At 38.9% G+C, this 11,493-nt stretch overlaps 1 pseudogene; it reads left to right on the top strand.

Moving 5' to 3' along the window:
* Positions 1-1,115: 1,115 nt before the first annotated feature.
* LOC115734723 lies at positions 1,116-7,972 on the top strand (annotated as a pseudogene).
* The last annotated feature ends 3,521 nt before the right edge of the window (positions 7,973-11,493 follow it).

Genomic DNA, 11,493 nt, shown 5'->3' with positions numbered 1-11,493 from the left:
GCTCCGTTCAAGTTTCTTTCACGGGTTCGAACTCGAGACATAATTTCAACAGTACTCATGATGATATACTGAGGCAATTTCAATGGATATTTTCGTTGAAACTGGAAATTTTGAAGCCTGCCATCCTAATTTCCTAGTTCCTAGTTAAGTACGGGGTTTTTCACTTTTAAAGTTCTTGCTTTTGTGAAAATGGATGACAATAATATAGTCCGTTATTCAGAAAATGGATGACAACAAGATAATCCGATTTGGTATGATGTCCTTTTTATTTTAGGATCTATGGTGACTTTTTGGTAGGAGGGGATATAAATCTGCGAGCAAACAGATTTTAGCATCCTTGCATGGCTCTGGATTCTAGTTCGGTAGAGATTGTGGGGTTTATGATTCGGGCATTGGCGTGTAGTAAATTGAAGTCATTGGGATCATTTGATCGAAGTATACCGAGTGTTGGTCCGAGTGTTGGTCTTCACTGGTTATTACATGTAAATATGCGATGGAATAACTCGAATAGGTCGAAAAGTCCAATCCAGAAGTTTAAATTGGCGGAACGAGGCTATATGTTCTTAGGCAATTATATACTTAGCAATCCACCATGTGGGATACTCTCCCACGCGCAACTATGAATCGAATTATATGAATGACGCACGTGGGGTTAACCAATGGGGAATGAGACAAGCAAGAAGCAAGTAAGGAAAACATTTGGAGTTTACCTTTTATGGGCACTAATTTCCGTGTCATGAACTCATGGCATTAGTGTTTTTGTCTAGCCCATTTGCTTTTACACAAATATCACAACTTCTTATCTCTTCTCATGACAAGGGATAGCCTATAACTAGAGAGGTTGCAGTTGTTGATAAGAAACGCCGACATGAGAACACAAGCCATAGACAAATTGTTAGCCCGTTGCATGCTATTTTTGTTGCTGCTGCCCATTCCGTTCCTTTCGTTCCATGCCGGTATATGCCGATCACCTGGTAAATACGAAGATAAAATTATAAAAGCCAAGTGCCAAAGTCCCTCCGAATCACGTTGTAGCAAAACAATAAGAATGAGGCTTGAACTTAATTAGCCAATGCAAGGTGTGCTGAGGAACCGTGCCTCGTTCTAGGCCCACCATGGTAGAGTTAAAACATGTCCCGGCTATCCTATTTCCAGCACAAGGTCATGTCACTCCTCTTCCGAAACTCTCACACTCTACTGCTGATTATGGAGTCAAGGTCACGGTTGTTTAAAATAGAGCCCATTCACGCACAAGTGATAGCTACAAACCCTGGATTGGAGGAGTGACTGAAGCGGATTAAGTTCGTCGTGATTGCGGTTGGTGTTGAAACTAACAAGGAGAGAAAGGATGGGACTAAGCTACTGGAGAGCACGTCAAGGGTGATGCAGAGTCAATTACGGAGTTGAGTTGATTGAGAAAGCGAAGAACCGGTCAGAAGGCAACGAAGATGAGCAAATCAACTTCCCGATTGCGGGGCTAACTGTCGGATGTAACTGGAAGCCGCCGAAAGGATGAGAGTCGAGCAAGCCGGGTTTTGGCCCGCCTCGGTTTCAACTATGGCCTTGAACCTTCATATTCTGAAGTTGATGGAGGTTGGAGTCATAGACATGGAAATAGTGGTAAAGGACCAGCATTAGAACACTTCACCATCGGTCTACTCAAGCCTATGAATGTCAAGTGTTAACCATCTCTCACCTACTTTGTTGGCACCGCCGACAAACATGAATCTACCGCATTTATCACACCGATAACATCCGTGCTTTTAGGAATCGGGTGCAAATTACCAAAAAAATTCCTAATTTTATTGCAATAGTGACAATTCAATCTCAAATTTTCTTTATTGCCGGTTGCATCTTGAATTTTATGCATTTGTGCTAATTTAGTCTATCCAACCAAGTTTGGCTTGCCAACGCCGACATGGCAATTTTAAGTAGACTTTTTTAAGAATTTATTTATTTTTATTTTCTTTTTTTTCTTCTCCTTCTTTCTCCAGTTGGTCGGCGAATCGGTTGGAGGAAGAAGGAGAAAAAAAGGAAAAGAAAAGAAAAAGGGGAAAATAAATGAATAATTCGAAATAATATTAAAATATGATTTGAAATCGACATGTTAGTACCAGCTAGCCAAAGTTAGCTGGATGAACTAAATTCACACAAATGTGAAAGGTTTAAGACTAAGTTGTTAAAAGAAAAAAGATTTATGGATGAATTGACACGATTGCAATAAATCTAGTATTTTTCGGGAATTTTCCGTAAAAATGGGAAATCTATATAGTCTAACTCGGCATTGATAAGGCCTACATGCATTGCTATGAAGAATGATCTCATCACGATGTCAAGGGACCTTCCTTCATGCAAGATCAGCGACCCCTCTTGGAGTTGCCCTGACCCAATGACGCGGAGAATATCTTTTTCAAATGCTCATCATCCGTCTTCCATCACCGCATAATGCTTAAGCTCATTCCTTTGCAAGTGTTGAAATATTGATCCAATTTCTAGAAAAAGGTTAGTATAAGATATTTAGCATAAATATTTGTGGAATAATGAATATCTAACACATTCATAGAAAAGTCTACCTATTTCTCGGAAAGATATATTGTAATAATGTCAATTTAGTCATGAAGTTTTTAACTATGCCAATTGAATCCTAAAGCATTTTCACATTTTTTCAACTAAGTCTATCCGGCCAATTTTGATCGGAAATTGATGATATGGACTCCCGCCATTAACCAGCCATCCTACGTGGTGGTGCATTATAGAGAATACAAGTAGCATGTTGCAATTTACACTTCCAAGGATAACTAAAATGCATTAACCACAATTTATTTAGATCACTCATCTAAAGAACTTTCGAGGGTTTGAAACATCTCATTAAAATTTGGGTAGTGGGTTTGGGGTTGATTGTTAAAATCCCATTACGGTTTGGGACGTAATGGTTTTTGGGATCTTTTAATTGCCCTTATTTTGGTAAAGTAAAATCAGCTAAAGAACACTAGAAGTGTCAAAACTTGTGTATGGCGTTCACTTTAGTGCCAAAACTTTCAAAACGATCACTTAAGTGCCAACTTTTTTAAAAAACAATCACTTAAGTGCGAACTTCTTTTAAAAACGATCACTTCAGTGCCAACTCCAATTTCAGCTGACGTGGCTTACCGGAAATTCGACACGTGCTTTTTTTATTAATATTTGAGTTGATGTGGCTTGGTGGAGTTGACGCTAAAGTGATCATTTTTAAAAAAAATTGGCATTTAAATGATCGTTTTTAAAAAAAGTTGGCACTTAAGTAATCGTTTTGAAAGTTTTGATACTGAAGTGATCGTTTTTCAAAAAATTTGGCACTTAATTGATCGTTTTGACGCTAAAATGAGCGTCGTACACAAGTTTTGGCACTTGTAATGTACTTCAGCCAGTTAAATCTCTCGAGCGAAAGTTCTCGTCAATGCTAATATCAAAATTTAGTATAACCAAATAACCCAACAGAGAACAATCCTAACCGGTTTAGAATGGCTAAACCAACGGCACGGTTAGGCGTGTTCTTGGCCCTCCTCCTCTTCCTTGTCGGGTCTACATCTTTCTTGATCGATTGGATGACCATCTTGATAAGGTCCGAGTAGATATCTTGTAGATGCAACCGTTTCCTACGGTTGAACAAGACTATGAGAGTGTTCAATGACAGCCACCATTTCACACCTCAAGTTCTTTCAACATTATATTTTCGACTCCACAGAATTTTAATTGGAAATTTACAATGCATGAGTTTCAAATAAAATAGTTGTATTTGCAAGGAGAAAAGTGTAAAAAAGTCTTAAACCGGTGGATTGGTGTTAATTTAGTCTTAAAACTTTTATCGGTGCCAATTCAATTCTAAACATTTTGCATTTATGTAATTGAATCCATCAAGCTAATTTTGGCCGAAAATCGCTGACATCGATACCACGTCCTAACTAACACGGTCGATGCTAATATGGACTTTTTTTTATAAATTTTTTAACAATTTTTTATTTTTTCTGATTTTTTTCTTTCTTTTCTACAATTTTTTTTTCTTTATTTTGAGGGTCGATGACGACCGTTGCTAGCCCCAAGCAAGGGCATCACGACCCTCCCCTAGATCTGGTTGGGCCATGACACCATCGCTAGATCTAGCAAGGTGAGGGCACCAAGGCCCTTGCTGGCCCCAAGCGAGTGCTAGGCAAGGCTGGGGTTGGCTAGCAACCCCATGCTAACCCTAAGTAAAAAAAAAAGTGTATAGAAAAGAAAAGGAAAAAAAATTAAAAAATTAAAATAACGTCTACGTCGGGGTCAATTGTGTCGCATAGGACAATCGGCATTCAAGTCAGCGATTTTTGGCCAAATTTGGCTGGATTGACTCAATTGATATAAATGTAAAATGTTTAGGACTGCATTAATACTAATAAAAGATTTAGTACTAAATCGACATCATTGTAATAGGTTTAAAACTTTTTTGACACTTTTCCCTATTTGCAAGTATGAGGTATTTACTATATATTTCATTTAAGATTGGTGTTTATTACAACATATTGTGGCGGTAGCAAATACTCCGAGATAAGTACACCATGAGTGCCATAACTTGTGTACGGCGTTCACTTGAGTGCCATAACTTTAAAAAATCATTCACTTGAGTGCCACGTTGGAGCAAAATCGTTCACTTGAGTGCTACAAGAACTTTTCTAGCGTGCCGGGTCAGCTTTTCGGCGTGCCACGTCATCTTTCCGACGAGTCACGTCGCCTTTCCGGTGTACCACGTCGGCTTTTCCGGCATCCACGTCAACATCACTTAAGTGAACGATTTTTGAAAGTTATGGCACTTAAGTGAACGTTTTGAAAGTTATGGCACTCAAGTGAACGCCGTATAAAAGTTATGACACTTCTAGTGTACTTTTTCCCGAGTACTCCACTACTTTAGTGAGGGGACTTTGAAATATTGTATCAAAACCCGTAACAGATTTGGGAGGGGCATGGCAAATAACATAAAGTTAAATGGATGGGTTTAGGACGACTTTCCCTTTCCATCCCTAGTGATATTGAAATTGCCGCAAAGACGTGATAAACGTATGCAATCATATTATATCCTAGATCTTATGTATTAATGTATGATGGGATTAATGGACTAGGTTGAAAAGTCCAATTCAAAAATTCAAATTTTTAGGTAGAATGAGACTATATGTTTCTTAAGCCATTATACACTTCACATGTCTATGAAGTTGGATACTCTCTCCCATAAAAAAAAAATAGGGTTAATATCACGGAAAACCCTAAACCGATACATCGGTGACAAATTTATACCAAACTATTTTTTTAACCACAAAAAATCTCAAATTGGTTCACTTATGACAAATTTACCCCAAACTGATACACCAATAATAAATTTACCCTCCGTTAGTTTTCGTTAAATTTAATCATCAAATTACTAAGTTAGATGACACGTGGTAGTTCATGGGTATACCACTTTAGGGTTTTCACCCTTTGTTTATCATAGATGTATCAATTTGAGACTTTTTGTGATATTAACCCAATTTAACGAAGGGTCAATTTATCACATATGTACCAATTTGGGGTTTTTCGTGGTCAAAAAAATTAGTTTGGGGTAAATTTGTCACTGGTGTATCATTTTAGTATTTTTGACTGTCAAAAAAATAGTTTGGGGTAAATTTGTTACAAGTGTACTAGGTTGAGATTGTTCGTGGTTAAAAAAATAGTTTGGGATAAATTTATCACGGGTGTACCAATTTGAGGTTTTTTGTGGTATTAACCCAAAAAAATATGATTGAAATAAGATGTATGACACACATGGAATAAATAAATGGGAAAAAAAGACAAGCAAGAAACCAAGTAAGGAAAGAAATATAAGACATATTAAAGAATCAATGTGCTTGGAAGTCATACTATATTAACACTTATTTTTATTGGGAGCTGCAAGCCTGACAAGACGACAATGTTGACACGAGATAATAATGTGTGGATATACGATTGAAATTGTACTTGTTCCGATAGTATTGTCGGGAAAACATTTCCTTTCTTTTTTTTTTTGCATGAACTCAAGGCATCATCATCTTTTGTTCGGCACATTTGCTTTATTGTCTTACGACAACTTCTTTTCTCTTTTCATTACAAGGGACAAACCTAAAACTTGCGAGCCTGCACTTGTTGATAAGAAACGCAGACATGAGAACACAAGCCACAGGACAAAATTTTAGCCAGTTGCATGTTTATCTTTGTTCTCGCCGCAGCTTTTGTTCTTTTCGATTTGTGAAAGTATATTCCTACCACATGGCAAAGACAAAGATAAAACTACAAAAGCCAACTACCAAAGTCACTATGAATCACAGTCATAGCGAAGCAATAATGATAGAGTTTGAGCTTAATTAGCCAGCATAAGGTGCGCTAAGGTACTGTCCCTTGCTCTATGTCAACAATGGCAAAGTTTAAACATGTCCATATCATATCCTGCACAAGGTCATGTCACTCCTCTCCTGAAACTCTCTCACTATATTGCTGATCATGGAGTCAAGGGGACATATGTGAATACGAAGTCCATTCACACACACTGATGGCTGCAGACCCTGGATTGGACGAGGGATCAAATTGGATTAAGTTCGTCGCGATTCTAGATGGACTTGAAACTGATGAGCGAAAAGACTCGACTAAGCAGCTGGAGAGCATGTCAAGGGTGATGCCGGGTCATTTGTAGGAGTTGATTGAGAAAGTGAAGGAGCCGTCAAATGGAAATGAGGATGAGCAGATCGGCATCATGATTGCAGACCTGGTTGCTAGATGGGCACTGGAAGTTGCTAAAAGGATGGGAATCGAGCGCGCTGGTTTTGGGCTGCCTCGGTTTCAACTCTAGCCTTGAATCTTCATATTCCAGAGTTGATCGAGAATGGAGTCATAAACAAGGATGGTAAGGGACCAGAACTGTCTGAAGAAGTCTAATTAGGTCGTGTAACCATCTCTCAATTGCGTTACTGATACACACCATTAAGAAATGAATCTACAATGTTTATCGGGTCGATAACATGTATGCTTGTAGGAATAGGTAGTTTCAAGATAATCTAACTTGGCATCAATAACTCATCCAGGCATCGCGATAAAGAATGATCCCATAACGATATCGAAGGACCTTCCTTCATATAAGAGCACTGACCTCACTTAGAGTTGCCCCGGAGACCCGAGGAAGCAGAAAATATTTTTCGGATACGCTTTGTCCATCCTCCATCACAGCAAACGCACAAACTTATTCCTTTACAATTCATTCCATGAACTCGAAGTGTCGGCTTGCAGTATCATTCCTGGAGCTCTCCCAGTCGGTCCATTGATAGCGAGCGCTCGACTAGTCCATCGCAGAGGAGGCCTGTGGAGTGAGGAATCGACCTGCTCGAACTGGTTAGACCAACACCCAACCCAGTTAGTCACCTATGTTGCCTTTGGAAGCTTGACAGTGTTTAGCATGGAATAGTTCTATGAGCTCACCCACGGCCTCGAACAGCTCGCCCTACCATTCCTGTGGGTCGTGCACCCAAACCTCACCAAAGGGCCAGTCACCGAGTTCCACGATAGGTTCCTCCAAAGGGTGAGGAATTATGGGAAGGTGGTCCAATGGGCACCACAAGAGGAGGTCTTAGCACATCCTTTAGTGGCGTGCTTCTTCCCTCACTGTGGTTGGAATTCCACGATGGATGGCCTGGGCAACGGAGTCCCACTTCTCTGCAAACCTTTCTCTGCAAATCAGCACCTGAACAGGAGCTTCATATGTGATGTGTGGAGGGTGGGTTTGGGAGTTGGTGGTGGTGAGAACGGACTGATAACCGGGCATGAAGTGAGAGACAAGGTATTAGCACTTCTTGGGAGCGAGGAGATTAGGGCAAATTGCCTGAGGGTGAAAGAGATGGCCAGAAAGAGCGTCAGTGAAGGAGAGTCCTCCCTGAAGAATTTGCAGAGCCTCATCGAGCCTATGTAGCACCGACACGACACGGGACACGACACGTGATTTTTCAAAAAATAGAGAATTCCGACATGCTGGGACACGTTATATATTAAATATATATATTTTATATATACATGAAAAATTATGAATTTTATTATTCACATAAAAGTAAATAATAAAAAAAGAGTTCTAGAATGAATTTACGCTAAAAATAAGGATTCACCATTTATTAACATCAACATTTTGAATCGAAAAATTCAACTACATTCACCATCTAATATAACAAATCATTGATAATGTCTTTGTATCCGCTTATTTTGTACCGGGGTCGTCAATGAAAATATAAGGACACAAGTAACTGTATGTGACAAGCTTACGGGATTCTCATGGAAGACAAAAACGCAACCAAAGTGGGAAATGGCAGCACAAGTAACTGTGTGTGACTATCTTGAGGGGCGAAAAGGGTAAAAGGAAATCAAAAGGAGTTGAGAGGGAGAGGGTGGATGCAACACATCATTGACGCCTGCACAGAAGAGAGAGAGAGAGCTCTGTTTGGGAGCAGTGGTTGAAGAAATAGCAAAGGCGAAGGTGAAGTCACCCTCATCCTCGTCTTTTTGTGCCGTGAAATGCGGACTCCTCCACTCTCTCTCTCTCTTCTTCATTGGCCACTGCTTTTTTCCTTTGTTGCTTCATTTCGTCATATCCATAAACCAAACAGATCCTCCACAGTCTGTCTCTCTCTCTCTCTCTTCTCGTTGCTTACCCTCCATCGAACCCACTTTCGCTCACAATCTTTCTTCATTTTTGACTTCGCGCCGATCTTTTCCTCGCTATCTTCGTCAATGTTATGCGGGACATGGGCATCTCTGTAAAACCCTGTTATTTGCTCCTGTAGTCTTGCTTTCACCACCATCATTTTCGCCGCCAGGCCTTGAGGGGAGCGACAGAGTCGAGAGTAGCGAGAGACGACGCGAGAGAGATAGAGGAGAGGTCGCGACAGTAGAAACAGAAAGAAGAGGTCGTGTTTCTTATTTTAACTTCAGCTTTTGCCCTTAAAAAGATCAAAACTTTCCTACCTTATCTCCGGACACGCGAGTCCCTCGCGTGTCCATTCCGTTGACTGCGAGTCGGAGCTGGGACACGCGTTGACTGCCTATCCGAGCGTGTCCGGATGTGTCCGGCGCATGTCGGACACCAACACGTGTCCGACACATGAAAACTGCGCCCAAAGGCGTGTCCGTGGTACATAGCATCGAGCTCATGAAGGCTTGAGGGTTCTTGTTGCCGTTCCTTTTCAATGCTTAAGATTGAACTCCGTTCTTCTCTTTCACAAATGGATGTCCTCATGGTGCCAGATTAAGGCAGTTCCAGTGAAAATTTGTAGGCCTACCCAATTTGATGGTTCCTAGTTACGTACCAGGTTGTTCTCGTACAAAATTTCTGGGTTTTGTCAAAGTAGAAGATACCAATGGAACTTATTATTCAGAACAAACGAATGGGTATCTTAAGGCTTATTATAACTTCGTATCAAAATTTATGATAATGAAGGTGACTAGCAGGTAAGTAATTAATGTTTTACCTTCAAAATTAAACTCAAAATAATTATACAATATTTAATATACCACTCGTCTTTTCTTAAGACAATTTAAATAGGAATAAGCGCAATAGAAGTCCTAAAACTTGTTTCGAAAGTGCAATTGAATCCTAAAACTTTCAAAAAGTGCAATCAAATCCTCGAACTGTTCGCGAAAGTGCACCGAGTAGTAAAACTTTTAAAAAGTGTAATCAAGCTCTAAAACTTGTCACGAAAGTGTAATCGAGCCCCAAAATTTTCAAAAAGTGCAATCAATAGGACTTAATTTCACTAATTTGATAGGCTTTAAGACTTGATTACATTTTTTGAAAGATTTAGGACTCAATTATACTTTCTAACAAGTTTTAGAACTTGATTACAATTTTTTAAAGTTCAATTGCACTTTCACGATAAGTTCTAGGATTTCCAACGCACTTATCCCATTTAAATAATACTACAGGGGGTTAGACTCTCTACATTCTAACAAATATATATACAGCATTCCGTGTAACCAGTAAATTGATTTTTTCGAGAATTTATAAAGTAAAGATGTCATTTACATCTAGTAAACTTGACATAACCATTTTACTAAGTTTCTCGTCATTTTCCGATGTATCTTTTGATTATAATTTTATTTTTGTAACTAACATGAGATACTACACATCTGTGAAAATTTATGTACGGTGTTACTAATGAAAATAATTTGAAATGCATTTTATCCATTTACCTACTAAGCCGAATTACATATTACATTCGAGTGATTAAATCGTCGAAAGAGATATTTAGCAAAATACACAATACGAAGAAAGGGACGGAGGACATTTCAAAGAGGAAAAAAAAAAAAGATGGAGGAGGATTGGACTCTTGATTTTTATTATCTTGCAATGCATCAGACAATTGGTGCTTAATGCGAAACTCGTATTAAAAACATTTTGAGTCCACCCTACATCATATTCAGCACACATATTACTTTAACAAGCAAAAAATCATCGGTTGCGCATGTTTGAGCGAGCGATGTTTGATTTTAGGTCTTGCAATGTTTTTTTTATAGACACTTCTTGTGTTTCCATCCCCAATCCCCATTGGCTCCTCAATGCTAAAGCAAATTATGGAAGCGGGAACTTAAGTGCGCAACCATTCTGTTTTTAAGAACAGTTTCAGGCCAGAAATAGATTTTTTTTTATTTCTATTTTCCTAAACGAGTTTCTGAGTAGGGAAACATGTTGATGAACAAAAAATTTCTATGGTTGTGATGGAGCTAGGATTGCGACAAGAGATGGAGATATGGTTGCGATCGGCAGACGGTGGCCGGTAGCCGGCGATCGATGATCGGCGTCCAGCGGCGGCAACCAACTATGAGAAGAGTTTTTATTTCTGATTCTACTTCTCATTTGTGTTTCAAATCTATTTTTGGGCAAAAAATATGTCTCGGAAATAGAAAAATACAATTGCGTTAGCGAATGAATTTCTGTTCCAAACTTATTCCCAAGAAAAAAAATAAAAAGATAAACAGAATGGTTATCATACGTGCTCTAAATGTTATTTGGACTCAAATAATACTATTCTCAATAAATACTCTTTCTTTCTCAAAAGCCTGACATTGTCCATAGCCGGAGGTTAGTGGCTTAGCACGTTGCAATTAACACTTCTCTGGAAAACAGAAATGGGATAATTGTTCAAAGCGTCCCTAACCTATTGTAAGGAGGCTCATTCAGCCCTAAACTTTTTAATTTTGTCGGTTATGTCTTAAATTTCTTGACAATTTACCAATTTAGTCCTAAAACATTTAAATTGTGTCAATTTAGTCCCAAACCTTTTGAAGTTTTGCCAATTAGTCATAAACCTATTGTTTGAACAATTGCCGAAAGGACTTAATTGACAAATTGTCTAAAGATTTATGACTAAATTGGTAAATCATCAAAATGTTTAGGACTAAATTAGTACAGTTGAAATGTTTGAGACTAAATTGATAAATCGTCAA

This window comes from Rhodamnia argentea, chromosome 7 (genome assembly GCF_020921035.1).
Source record: "Rhodamnia argentea isolate NSW1041297 chromosome 7, ASM2092103v1, whole genome shotgun sequence".
Taxonomy (NCBI): Eukaryota; Viridiplantae; Streptophyta; class Magnoliopsida; order Myrtales; family Myrtaceae; genus Rhodamnia; species Rhodamnia argentea.
This window is presented reverse-complemented; position numbering and strand designations above follow the sequence as displayed.